Source organism: Odocoileus virginianus, chromosome 25 (assembly GCF_023699985.2).
Source record: "Odocoileus virginianus isolate 20LAN1187 ecotype Illinois chromosome 25, Ovbor_1.2, whole genome shotgun sequence".
Lineage (NCBI taxonomy): Eukaryota > Metazoa > Chordata > Mammalia > Artiodactyla > Cervidae > Odocoileus > Odocoileus virginianus.
In genome coordinates, this window is record NC_069698.1 from 40036065 (window position 1) to 40050590 (window position 14526).

At 37.1% G+C, this 14526-nt stretch overlaps 1 pseudogene; it reads right to left on the reverse strand.

Moving 5' to 3' along the window:
• Window positions 1-8645: 8645 nt before the first annotated feature.
• On the reverse strand, window positions 8646-10827 carry LOC110144307 (ATP-binding cassette sub-family F member 2 pseudogene; annotated as a pseudogene).
• Window positions 10828-14526: the final 3699 nt, after the last annotated feature.

Here is a 14526-nt window from a genome sequence, read left to right on the forward strand (position 1 = left end):
CTAAGGAAATTAGCCTGAGATAGCCCCTCCCTTCTGATACTCATTTACATCTTAAAAGGAATCCTAAAATTGGCTTGTAGATGAATTTTTTTAACAAAATTCAGTAAAAGAGAAAATATTGGATCATAATAGTTGACTTTCTGCATGTGACTTTCACTTTATTTTTAGAAACACTCCTTTTATTGTTATCCACTTTAAATTAAGCATAAAAATGCTGTTGGAATTATTAAGTTCTTTGCCTGTAATGTATGTTTGTAAGATAATGAACCATATTTTCCCACTGTGTAAACTGTACCATGGAGACTAAGAAGCACTTTTAGAAGTTGGGAGAAATCTTTTGGGTCACTGGGATGCCACTTAAGAAACTAGCACTCATTATACTAAATGATACCCGAGTGGCTTGGAAAGGTTAACAGAGCTTTCAAGAAATTATGACTTCTTGAGAACAAATTGTTCAACCATAATCATGTTATTTGCAGTGCATCTGGCTAGATGTTTGTAAATAAAGATCTTCATGTGGTGTCATAAATTATAGAGTATTTTTGCATATATGAGAATAAGCTAATTCAGTTTTAAAGATGACTATAACATTATATGTTTATATGAATAAAGCAAATATAGTTTCTCTCTTTCCTTTCAAAGGTAAATATTTCAATATGTTCTACAAAATATCACAACTGTTAGGTTCATTGGATTCCAGTTTTGCACCTCACTCATAGGTACAGAAAATTATTGGTGATTTATGTATACAGAATGACAGTATTTACTTGTGACTGCTATGTGAAGGCATTAGGATATGATTCATACACATTATTTCCATTGTTACAAAACTATTTGGTGTATGTCAAATAGTATGTGTTATGGGGTATAATATGCATAGCTTTTATTGTGATTTTACTATGTCCCAAGCACCTTATGTGACTTATCTTACTAGTTCCTCTTAATCATTATTATAAATATGATAGATAATACATTATTATGCTGAAACATTTAAGGACATATTAAAAAGATAAAAAGAAAAGTAAATAAATAAAATAAAAAAGATGGTCTTTAGAGAATAAGCAAGTCAAATGTGTAGGTCCATCTTAAAGTTTGTTTGGATTTTTCTGCACTGTACTACAGCAGGCTTCCCTGTGGCTCAGACAGTAAAGAAAAGTGAAGACGCTCAGTCATGTCCATCTCTTTGTGACCCCATGGACAGTAGCCTACCAGGCTCCTCCGTCCATGGGATTTTCCAGGCAAGAGTAGTAGAGTGGGTTGCCATTTCCTTTTGCAGGGGATCTTCCCGACCCATGTGTTAGACTAAGCACTCAATGAATATTACTACTCTGACATTTGTCCCGGTGATGACATTCCTTTCTAAAACTTAGGGCTAACTTGAGACTTTCTATGCAAGTTAAGGAAAAACACATAACTGGTTACACAGTAAAGTAATGGCCAATTTTAACCTCATCTTTTACTCAGTGACATGATCTTTATACTAAAAGTCCTTTTAATCTACTTAACATTTTATTCCTAAATTTCTCTTTGAACCTCTCTTGGAAGAACCCTACATCTTTATATAAGAATAACAGATTTGAACCACTTGAAACAAGAGTAGAGACTTCTTTAAAGGGGATCTGTTTGTTCTGGAATACCATGAAAGAAGGCAGCTAATTCAGCAGATTACTAGCTTCAAAGCAGTTCATTTTGACCATCTTGGAAGCCTAAACACTTCATGGTCAGCATAGAAATGTGAATTTAGCTAGTTTGACAAGTGCATTATAAAAGCTGTATGAAAGAGAAAAGAGTAAAGTGAGGGGCTGGGAAATGAGTGAAATCTTCATTTTGGTGGGAGTCTAGTTTATGATTTCTAACTTGTTATTTCAACAGTCAGAGTTCATGCATCCTGCTGTCTAGTCTGGATTAAACTGTTACTCCTGGTTGGATTCCTTTTTTCTCCTCTGAAACATGACTTCACTTTCCTTTTTCTTAAATGTCTACAAGTATTTCAAATGACATTCTAAAACCCAGAGGACTAAACAGGGCATTCTTCAGGAATAGCCTTGTTGGAACTAAAACTTGTAAAAGCAAAAACTAAACTCCCATAAGAAATTAAGTATCAAAGTTTTCATCAGAGAATTACTTATCATATGTGTCATCATCAGCTCTTGATTATACATGTTAGTGAAGGGGATCAGTGACCCAGATAATCAAAAAATCATTTATTTGATTTTGGAATGTGTTTTTTTCTTTATTTCATTTTATTTTTTATCTTGGGTAATGGAAGCAAATGAGGAAGTCACACTGTTTGACTCAAGGGATCAGGAAAAACAACCCAGATTCTCGACACTGAACCTGTCTCCAGCTTTCCTTTCAGTTCCACTAGAAGTTAAGACTTCTTTGCCAGACTACCAACTTTCCCTTTTTCAGCCTGCAATGTTTATGGCTTATATCTTTCATTAAGTGAAGGAGAAAATACTGTCTGGGAGTGGGAAAACTTCCCTTTCCAGTGCCAATAGGAAAACCATGAAATAAGGATGAAATAAGGAAATGAAATAAGTATGAAATAAGGAAAGAAAAACAAAAAAAAGAGAAAGGTACTGAATGATCTTAAATGGCTTACTGAATTCTGTACCCTCACTTTTCTTCCTGCACAAGCTGATTCTAATGAAAGTGAAATATGATCCAGGGACAAAGCCCTTAGCCTAGTCTTTAGTACATATTTAGTTCTGTACAAACAACAGCTCCATTTTATTGGCTTGAGGTTGAAGGAAGCTTTACTTCTGACAAATCATATGGTGAATTATCAATCTATAAGAGAAGAATTAAATATAATCCTACAAGAAAAATGCAAACATCATTGCAGAATGAATGAAAGGCACCATTGCTCCACCACCCAAGTGAAACATTTAAAAATGATGCATTTTAAAAGTGCAGGATGTCCAAAGGTCACAGGGAGCAAAACATTGTAATGCAGACGAAAACCACAACCAGAAAGCTTCTCCTTTTTCAAACAAAAAGCCCTCTCAGCTGCTTGTAGTTATTTCCTTTTATTATCCTAAATGTAACAAACTTGTTTCATTTTAATTACTTGCTACAGCAAGCAATGCACTGTGTCACTTTTGTTAGGTGATGGTTTCATTATATTGCTGGATTACTTATTGATGGTTTGTTTGTTAACTCCCTGATACAAACATCTGTATTATCTGAAGGCAATACCTCTCCTTAAGTCATGCCAGAATTTGTTCACAATAGCGATAAATGATGCAGAGTTTTTAAAATAGCTGTGAACCCTAACTATAAATTGGAAGGTGTCATGCAGTAATTCTTCAAATGCATTTTCTGCTTTTGAAAGAGAATGTAGCGTTTCATAATCTAATTATGTCCTGGCAGTAACTTGTGTTGATCTTAGACAGTGGAATTTTTTGATGATTTTACTGTTTCAACTTAGTAATTCTCAGGTTAGTCTGGATTTGTTATGCTTCTAGGATATTAATTCCACATCATTAAAACTATACAACATCTGTAATATTCATTTGTAGATTCATGACAAAAGGTTAACCTCCCAAATATCAAATTGAAATGATCATTCATTAGCAATGTAATTTCATTGTGTATTATCTCTGTATCTAACTTCAACATTAACCTGAATTATTCCAAATGAATGTATTAGCTTCTTACAAAACAGTCCCAGTGGTTCTCAAAATTTTTAGTACATAACACTCCAGGAGAGCTTTTTTTAAAATGCAGATTCCTGGGCTCAACCATCAGACTATATTAATATATACTTTCAAGGGTGAAGATTAAAGCTCTCTGTTTTTTAACCAACACCATAGGCAATTCTCATTAGAATGGTTTGCAACACATTTTTCCAATCACCAACTTATACTGATACATCGATCACTTGTGAAAAGGAACTTAGTTGCCATACCTATAACACAAAACTGTTTTTCAACTTGCTGTTTATTAATCCTAGGGGTAAGTCCTACACTGAAATAAATTTAGGCAACCCGCTCCAGTATTCTTGCCTAGAGAATCCCCTGGACAGAGGAGGCTGATGGGTTACAGTTCATGGAGTCACAAAGGGTTGGATGTGACTGAGCGACTGACACTTTCACACTGTGCTACACAGAAGTGGGTTATTCAGTTTTGAGGAGAACTGGGTAGTCGCCAGGAATTTTCTGACCCTTTGGAAATTCGCAAAACCAAAGTCAGCTACAGTGTAAATCCACTTTAACTACATTTGTTGGAATGAAGTTTTAAAAATTATCTTTACTTAAATGCAAATGTGCTCCACAAGCAGAGCAAGCTCCAAACCTTTTTCACTGGTCCGTGATTGTTAAAATAGATCCCATACAGATAAAACATTTATTCTTTCTAAATTCCATATATATGTGTTAGTATACTGTATTGGTGTTTATCTTTCTGGCTTACTTCACTCTGTATAATGGGCTCCAGTTTCATCCATCTCATTAGAACTGATTCAAATATATTCTTTTTAATGGCTGAGTAATATTCCCTTGTGCATATGTACCAGTGGGAGGGAATGGGGAGGGAGGTGGGAGGGGGGTTCAGGATGGGGAACACATGTAAATCCATGGCTGATTCATGTCAATGTATGGCAAAAACTACTACAATATTGTAAAGTAATTAGCCTCCAACTAATTAAAAAAAATTCATTGCTTTACTTCAGCCAGTTTAAAATTGATGCCTAGATTTCCAACAGTGTTCTTACTTACTTTAGTCCAGGGACACTACCCTCTCTCTCTTGGATTATAAAAACAGCCTACTAGCTGATCTCAGTGAAAACTCCTTTGCTTCATCTTACATCATGTTCTATATTCCAATCAAATTGGTCATTTAAGAAAGCAAAGTAAAGTGATTGGCCTCCAACTAATAAAAATAAATAAAAAAAAAAAAAAAAGAAAGCAAAGTAAACGTTGTATTACCTTTTAAAGCACTAACGGGTCACTTTGCAGTGTTTGAAGCAGGGTCAAATTCTCAATTCCTTTGTTCTAAGATACTTCATTATTTGAAACTATGACCCTCTGCCCAAGCTACCAATCAGCTGTGAGGGTAGAATAAAAATATTTTAAGACATATAGACTCTCACAAGAGTAACTTTGAGACAGTTTCTTTAGGAGATTATTGGATGATGTGTATGCCCAAGGTGATATATAGGTTAAATATTAAGTAAAGCATGCATTTGGAAATGATTTTTAGAGGAAAATACATAATGGACTATTTTGTTGTGAATGGGTATTTAACAGAAATAATATGAACTATTAGTCTAATATAAAATGTCTTGTACACATAATAGAGAAATTGTATTAATACAACATAGGCCATTCTCTCTGGAATGTATTAAATAGACAATTTATAATGTGTATTGCTGCTGTGCTGTTGTGTTAGCCACCCAGTCGTGTCTGACTCTCGCGACCCCATAGACTGAAGCCCACCAGGCTCCTCTGTCCATGGGATTCTTCAGGCAAGAATACTGGAGTGGGTTGCCATGCCCTCCTGCAGGGGATCTTCCTGACCCAGGGGTTGAACACAGGTCTCCTGCATTGCAAGCAGATTCTTTACCATATGAGCTACCCAGGAAGTCAAACATATACTAAATAAATATTAAAATGCCACGACAAAAAAAAAAGTAAACAGAGAAAAAGAGATAAATTTAAATAAACAGAATAAAGAGATAAATGGAGTTTCCAGGGCAGGGCAATTAGGATGACAACTGTATATAGGATATGTGAAATAATCCATTAGAATTGAAGTAGCTTATATGACTTGGGAGGTGTTTTATCAGGGAGATAAATTTTATACATTATCTTCAGATGGTGACTATAGCCATGAAATTAAAAGATGCTTCTTGGAAGAAAATCTATGGGAAATCTAGACAGAATATTAAAAAACGGATACATTACTTTGCTGACAAAGGTCCATTTAGTCAAAGCTATGGTTTTTCCAGTAGTAATGTATGGATATGAGAGGTGGACCATAAAGAAAGCTGAGCACTAAAGAACTGATACTTTGAACTGTGGTGTTGGAGAAGACTCTTGAGAGCCCCTTGGACTGCAAGGAGATCAAACCCATCAATCCTAAAGGAAATCAATTCTGAATATTCATTGGAAGGACTGATGCTGAAGCTGAAGCTCCAATTCTTTGGCCACCTGACATGAAGAACTGACTCTGGAAAACACTCAAATGTTGGGAAAGATTGAAGGCCGGGGGAGAAGGGGACAACAGAGGATGAGATGGTTGGATGGCATCACCAACTCGATGGATATGAGTTTAGACAAGCTCTGGGAGTTGGTGATGGACAGGAAAGCTTGACATTCTGCAGTCCCTGGGGTCACAAAGAGTTGAATATGACTGAGCAAATGACCTGAACTGATGTATCTCAACACAGCAGAGGAGTGTGAGGTAGTCAGTGAGTTTAGAATAGAAATTACGATAGAGACATAAAATTAAGCAAATGAAGCAAGATAATTATTAGCACCAAGAAAATAAACATTTTTCATGGAAATAAATAATCATATTTTGCTGTGTGGTTGCATTTTTGAATAGCATTTACATACTCATAATATAAATCTTGAATATTTATCTAACCAACAGTTTCATAAAATGTTCTTGGAAAGATGAATTGAGAAGAAGAATGTGTTGTATCATAAATGAGAGGTAAATCATCATGAGCACCAGGAGGCAAAGTTTAGTTTTTCCATTATGATGTCTTAATTCAGTATTTCAATCTGAGAAACAATGATGGAATTATGTAAACATGGCAATATTCCTTACTTAATACTAATTTAGAGTGTAATGGGAAAAACATGAAATGCTGGTAACTAGAAAATGTATCTCTCCTATAGTTTACACTTTCAAAACAAAGTAAATGTAGTTATTTGTCTTCAGTTCTCTTCTTTGTTTCAAGCCCACCAGATTTCCTACCAACCTGTTAATGGAGTTATCCAGACTAAATGTTTCTCATTTCTCAATTACTTTATAATTATTTGTCAGGATACTTTCATTATAATTTTATTGGTAAGATGCTTAACTAAGAGTGTAATAAATATAGGGCAGTTTTAATGTGGGCTTGGTCTTTGCTTGTTCTGAGTCCATTGGTATCTTGGCTGTTCTCATACTGAACTCAGAGCAATGTAAGCTATTCCCGTAGTTTGAAAAACAAAATTATGTAGACTACTCCAGTGGTTTGAAATCTTGTTTGACAGAAAGAAAAAAAAACAACAACAACAACAAAAACTATGTTTCTGATCTTTTGCACAAATCTTTGCTTTCTAATTGGAAGTGCTAATGGTATTCACCTCACTGAAAGTCAGGTTTTAGCTCTAAGTTCATTTCTACACTCATCTTCCAACTCTTGTACTCCTGTTCCTTCCACTAACAGAGATAAGCATGTTTACCTAACAGCACCAAATTTTGCCATTTGCAAAATGAGGGGAATAGAAAAGTGAAAGTCACTCAGTCGTGTCTGACTCTTTGCAACCCCATGAACTATACAGTCCATGGAATTCTCCAAGCCAGAACACTGGAGAGTGTAGCTGTTCCCTTCTCCAGGGGACCTTCCCAACCCAGGGAACTGTTACATAATTTAGAATGCTATTTTTAGCACCAACATATGCTATTCTAAAATTAGTAATTAATAAGGTAGATCCTATATCTGCTCTTTTATAAGGAAAGTATGTAATTTCAAAATATATTTGAAAAGTTGTATAAAATTATGCATGTGTGCATGCTCAGTCATGTCTGACTGTGCCTTCCAGGCTCCTTTGTCCATGGAATTTTCCAGCCAAGAATACTTGGGTGGGTTGCCATTTCCTCCTCCAGGGGATCTTCCAGACCCAGGAATCAAACTGACATCCCCTGAGTCTCCTGCATTGGCAGGTAGATTCTTTGAATTTTACAAGCATACAAGGGTTTTGTTAACTCCATCAACACAGAATATAGTAAATCATGTAGGTATAAATTTAGACATTAAAAAGTTTAAAATGAAAAGACAAGTAAATAGCTTCTTGATTTCCTGGATGTTATTTTAGCATTGTCATATGCACAGTTATAACTAAAATAGGTTTACATTAAAGACATGATTCTTTATTAAAAGTTTAAAATTTATACAAAATATATTTATATTTTAAATTTATAAAATTAAAAAATGTTTTAAGAATTAATTTTTAAAAGTATACTCAACATGAAATTTTAATTGGAAAAGCAAATCTCCCATTTAGAAAATATATTCGAAGGTATATTTGTTAACTAAAATTTTATATCTCATATGTTGGATGATAAGCTTTTGAATACCAAAGCACCTTATCAAGCATTTTCTGATTGGATTTTTTCTTTCTTATTTTTTTTTAATCTTTTTCTTTTTTTTGGGATGCTTTGTAGATGTCATGCATGTTTAAAAGTTACACCATTAAATAATTATATCACAGTCAGAACCAGCAAAGAGCTGGCAGAAACAGCCAGCTAAGTCTAGACATGGACAGAAGTATCTGGAAGGACAGGAGATGGACAGGTACTATCCAGCTGTAGATAAGATCAGAGTGGAGCTAAGGCTAATATTGGCAGGGAAGAGGATGGGGGAAAATATTTCAGCAATGCAGGAATACAACCCCAGAGGCCTGGCCTAGAGGGCCAGCAAGGTCTCACATGTTGTGGGTCCTCCTTGTGAGTTGGGGCTCCTCGCCCACCAGCTTGGACTTGAAGTTCTTCTTGTAGACCATGATGTCTCCAGGCCACTTGGTAATTGTCTACTTCTCAAAGACCTGCAATTCTTGTGCAACTTGTTGAAGGAGTTTGAAACCATGACTGATCAGCATCACACAACCCTCAAAATCACTGATGCCATCTTCTAGGGCACTGATGGTCTCAATATCCAGGTTCATCCAAGAAGAGCATGTGGGGGTTCTGCCAGGCCAGACACCCTCAAGACTTCTGCCATCAGAGAGGTTCTGGACTGGGATGACCTGCTGTTTCCCAATGAGACTAGTTGCATAATCATCTTCTTCCTTCCTTCCTTCACCTTGCTCTCTGTGTAGCATTCATCATGCACTCCAAAGGCAAAAGATCTAAGTCCGCCTGCTCTTATAAATGCTGATGGTAATGTACTCTCTTGACATGAGAGTGCTTTTAGTCATTCTGTCTGCAATTAATAGCTCTCTAGTGATCAACTTCAGAAGAGTTGATGTTTCTGTTCCATTGGGCCCCATCAAGGTCATTCATGGTTCGAGATTGATACATAATTTCAGATTGTTGTAGATGCAAGTCCTGTCTTTCGTTTACTTGAAGTGACATTTTGCACCATGATAATGGGTGGTGGATCATTCCACATGGTGAGAAATAAAATGACAGTGTCTTGTCACTCACAGCTCTCTCTGTCAGTCCTGATGTCATCATTTTCTGTAGTGCCTTCTCCTTGCTGTAGGTCTGCTGGATCAGCTTGGCATTGCCATGACTGAACCTAACAGTGTAGCTCTTCATGTATGCAATCTGATTCTGCTCCTGTGAAACCTCTTCATCTGATTCTCTTTCATCTCTGGTCATGTCCTCACATACTGATCACAACAAGATTAGTTTCTTGTTGCAAATGTTAATGACGTTGATACAGACATCATTCAGAAAGTCCTGGGAATGGGAGATGAGGACCTAGATGTGCTTAAAAGCCTTTAGTTCTTCTTAAACACACACAGTCATCGAGGTCCAGGTAGTTGGGCTCATCCAGGAGCAGCATGAAGCACTGAATAATTAAGAAGGAATTTGACTTTATATAAAGAGTTTTTTTTTTTTTTTTGCTTTTTTTTTGTATTTTGCATGTGTTCATCTTTGCCAATCCCCCGACCCCATGTAGTACAACACAATCAGAAGGAAACCTCCCAGTTACTGGCTCCTGGAAAAAGTGGAAACTTTATCTAATGTTTTGTGTCCATATAAAGGACTAGTTATTGCATGTATCACTTGAGTTGGCTTGCTTGGTGAACGAGTTATGTAATTTGGATTAGAGGTCAAAGACCTGTAACATGGGGCATTAGAGCAGCAGGGAGTATGAAGCTCTACAGGGAGATGGTGTAGGGAGCAAAAAATGTTAGGCATAGTATCTCAATAGAAATGGAAGCCAAGTGCTACTGAGGGTGAGCATTTTGTTGTTCAGCGGCTAAATTGTGATCAACTCTTTGCAACCCTATGGACTGCAGCATGCCAGGCTCCTCTGTCCTTCAGTATCCCCCTGAGTTTGTTCAAACTCATGTCCATTGAGTCATTGGTATCATCCAACCATCTTATCCTCTATTGCCCAGTTCTTTTCCATCCCTCAATCTTTCTCAGAATCATGGTCTTTTCCAATAAGTTCATTCTCTGCATCAGGTGATCAAAGCATTGGAGCTTCACCTTCAGTGTCAGTCTTCCAATGAATATTCAAGATTGATTTCCTTTAAGATGAACAAATTTGATCTCCTTGCTGTCCAATGGACTCTCAAGAGTATTGTCCAGGACCACAGATTGAAAGCATCAGTTCCTTGGTGCTCAATTTTCTTCGTGGTTCAACTCTCACATTCATACATGACTACTGGGAAAACCATACCCTTCACTATACAGACCTTTGTTGGCAAAGTGATGTCTCTGTTTTTTAACATGTTGTCTAGGTTAAGGAGCAAGTATCTTTTAATTTTGTGGCTGCAGTCATGGTCACAGTGATTTTTGAACCCAAGAAAATAAAATTACCAATGTTTCCACTTGTTCACCATCTATTTGCCATGAAGTAATAGGCAAATTCAAGGGATTAGATCTGATAGAGAGAATGCCTGAAGAACTACAGATGGAGGCTTGTGCCATTGTATAGGAGGCAGGGATCAGGACCATTCCCAAAAGAAGAAATGTAAAATGTCAAAATGGTTATCTAAGAAAGCCTTGCAAATAACCATGAAAAGAAGAAAAGTGAAAGGGAATGGAAAAAGGGAAAGATATACCCATTTAAATGCAGAGTTCCAAAGAATAGCAAGGAGAAATAAGGAAGTCTTCCTCAGTGATGAATGCAAAGAAATAGAGGAAAATAATAGAATGGGAAAATATAGAAATCTCCTCAAGAAAATTAAAGATACCAAGGGAAATTTTCAGGCAAAGATGAGCACAATAAAGGAAAGAAATGGCATGGACCTAAAAGAAGCAGAAGATATTAAGAAGAGGTATCAAAAATATACAAAATAACTATGCAAAAACAATCTTCATGATCCAGATAATCCCAATGGTGTGATCACTCACCTGGAGCCAGACATCCTAGAATGCAAAGTCAAGTGTGCTTTAGGAAGCATTACTACAAACACAGCCAGTGGAGGTGATGAAATTCCAGTTGAGCTATTCCAAATCTTAGGAGATGATGCTATGAAAGTGCTGCATTCAATATGCCAGCAAATTTGGAAATTGAGCAGTGGCCACAGGACTGGAAAAAGTGAGTTTTCATTCCAATCTCAAAGCAAGGCAATGCTAAAGGATGCTCAAACTACTGCACAATTGCAGTCATCTCAAGCTAGCAGAGTATTGTTCAAAATACTCCAAGATAGGCTTCAACAGTATATGAACCGTGAACTTCCAGATGTTCAAGCTGGATTTAGAAAAGGCACAGGAACCAGATATCAAATTGCCAACATCTGTCAAAACATTGAAAAAGCAAGAGTTCCAAAAAAACATCTACTCCTGCTTTATTGACTATGCTAAAGTCTTTGACTGTGTGGATCACAACAAACTGTGGAAAATTCTAAAAGAGGTGGGAATACCAGACCACCTGACCTGCCTCCTGAGAAAATCTGTATGCAGTTCAAGAAGCAACAGTTCGAACTGGAAATGGAACAACAGACTGGTTCCAAATAGGAAAAGGAGTACATCAAGGCTGTATATTACCACCTTGCTTATTTAACTCATATGCAGAGTACAGCATAAGAAATGCTGAACTGGATGAAACACAAGGTGGAAACAAGAATGCTGGGAGAAATATCAATAACCTCAGATATGCAGATGACACCACCCTTATGGCAGAAAGTGAAAAAGAACTAAAGGGCCTCTTGATGAAAGTGAAAGAGGAGAGTGAAAAAGTTGGCTTAAAACTCAACATTCAGAAAACTAAGATCATGGTATCTGGTCCCATCAATTCAAGGCAAATAGATGGGGAAACAGTGGAAACAGTGAGATACTTTTTTGGGGGGATCCAAAATCACCACAGGTGTTGGCTGCTCCATTAAATTAAAATATGCTTGCTCCTTGGAAGAAAAGTTATGACCAACCTAGGCAGCATTTTAAAAAGCAGAGACATTACTTTGCAACAAAAGTCCATCTATTCAAAGTATGGTTTTTCCAATAGTCACATATGGATGTGATAGTTGGACTATAAAGAAAGCTGAGCACAAAAGAATTGATGCTTTTGAACTGTGGTATTGGAGAAGACTTTTGAGAGTCCCTTGGACTGCAAGGAGATCCAACCAGTCATCCTAAAGGAAATCAGTCCTGAATGTCCATTGGAAGGACTGATGCTGAAGCTGATACTCCAATACTTTGGCCACCTGATGTGAAGAACTTAATCATTTGAAAAGACCCTGTTTCTGGGAAAGATTGAAGGCAGAAGGAGAAGGGGACAACAGAGGATGAGATGGTCGGATGGCATCATGGACTCAATGACATGAGTTTGAGTAAGTTCCAGGAGTTGGTGATGGATAGGGAGGCCTGGCAGTGCTTCAGTCCATGAGGTTGCAAAGAACTGAGGTCGCACATGACTGAGGGACTGAACTGAATGGAACTGAAATGAACAGGGAAATTAAGATAGTTAAAAGTAGCTGTATATGCTAGAATAAAAATAGATGTTCACACTCAGGAAAGACACATGACCAGAAAAGTCTTCAGAGATCCTGAAACCTCTAGCTGGGCTGATTGGTGAAGAGACTTATGTTGCAAAAAGATGGTTTGTAAAGAATAGGAGAGGAGCCTCTTTTTTTTTATTATTATTATTATCATAAATCATATGTGTACAAAGAGGGAAACATGAAACAACTTAAAAAGCAAAGTAAATCTCCACAGACTGATCTACAGAATATGTATCTCTAAATTACTGAACAAAGAAACTAAAAATACTGCCTTAATGATGTTAAATGAGGGCACAGCTTTTTGTTTTTAGGTGACTAAACAAAATCAAGAAAATGTTGCATAAACAATATGAGAATATCAATAAATTTAAACTATCAACATAAAAAGAGAACCAAATAGAAATTTTGGTGCCTAAAGATACAATAAGTGAGTTGAGAAAAATCACTAAAGTTGCTCAAAGGTAGCAAACTTCAAGACAAGTTATTTGAAATTATCAACTTAGTTCAGTTCAGTTGCTCAGTCACGTCCAACTCTGCAACCCCATGAACCGCAGCACACCAGGCCTCCCTGTCCATCACCAACTCCCAGAGCCTACCCAAACCCATGTCCAATGAGTTGGTGATGCCATCCAACTATCTCATCCTCTGTCGTCCTCTTCTCCTCCTGCCCTCAATCTTTCCCAGCATCAGAATCTTTTCAAATGAGTCAGCTCTTTGCATCAGGTGGCCAAAGTATTGGAGTTTCAGTTTCAGCATCAGTCCTTCCAATGAACACCCAGGACTGATCTCCTTTAGGATGAATTGGTTGGATCTCCTTGCAGTCCAAGGGACTCTCAAAAGTCTTCTCCAACACCACCACCATTCAAAAGCATCCATTTTTCGGCTCTCAGCTTTCTTCACATTCCAACTCTCACATCCATACATGACTACTGGAAAAACCAGGCCTTGACTAAAAAGATGTCTGTTGACAAAGTAATGTCTCTGCTTTTTAAAATACTGCCTAGGTTGGTCATAACTTTCCTTCCAAGGAGTAAGCATCTTTTAATTTCATGGCTGCAATCACCATCTGCATTGATTTTTGGAGTCCCCAAAAATAAAGTCAGCCACTGTTCCCACTGTTTCTCCATCTATTTGCCATGAAGTGATGGGGCCAGATGCCATGATCTTAATTTTCTGAATGTTGAGCTGTAAGCCAACTTTTTCACTCTCCTCTTTCACCCTCATCAAGAGGCTCTTTAGTTCCTCTTCACTTTCTGCCATAAGGGTGGTGTCATCTGCATATCTGAGGTTATTGATATTTCTCCTAGCAATCTTGATTCCAGGTTGTCCTTCCTCCAGCCCGCATTTATCATGATGTACTCTTCATATAAGTAAAATAAGCAGGATGACAATATACAGCCTTGATGTATTTCTTTTCCTATTTGGAACCAGTTTGTTGTTCAATGTCCAGTTCTAACTGTTGCTTCCTAACCTGCATACAGATTTCTCAAGAGGCAGGTCAAGTGGTCTGGTATGCCCATCTCTTGAAGAATTTTCCACAGTTTATTGTGATCCACACAGTCAAAGGCTTTAGCATAGTCAATAAAGCAGTAATAGATATTTTTCTGGAACTCTTGCTTTTTCAATGATCCAGTGGATGTTGGCAATTTTATCTGATTCTTCTGCCTTTTCTAAAACCATCTTG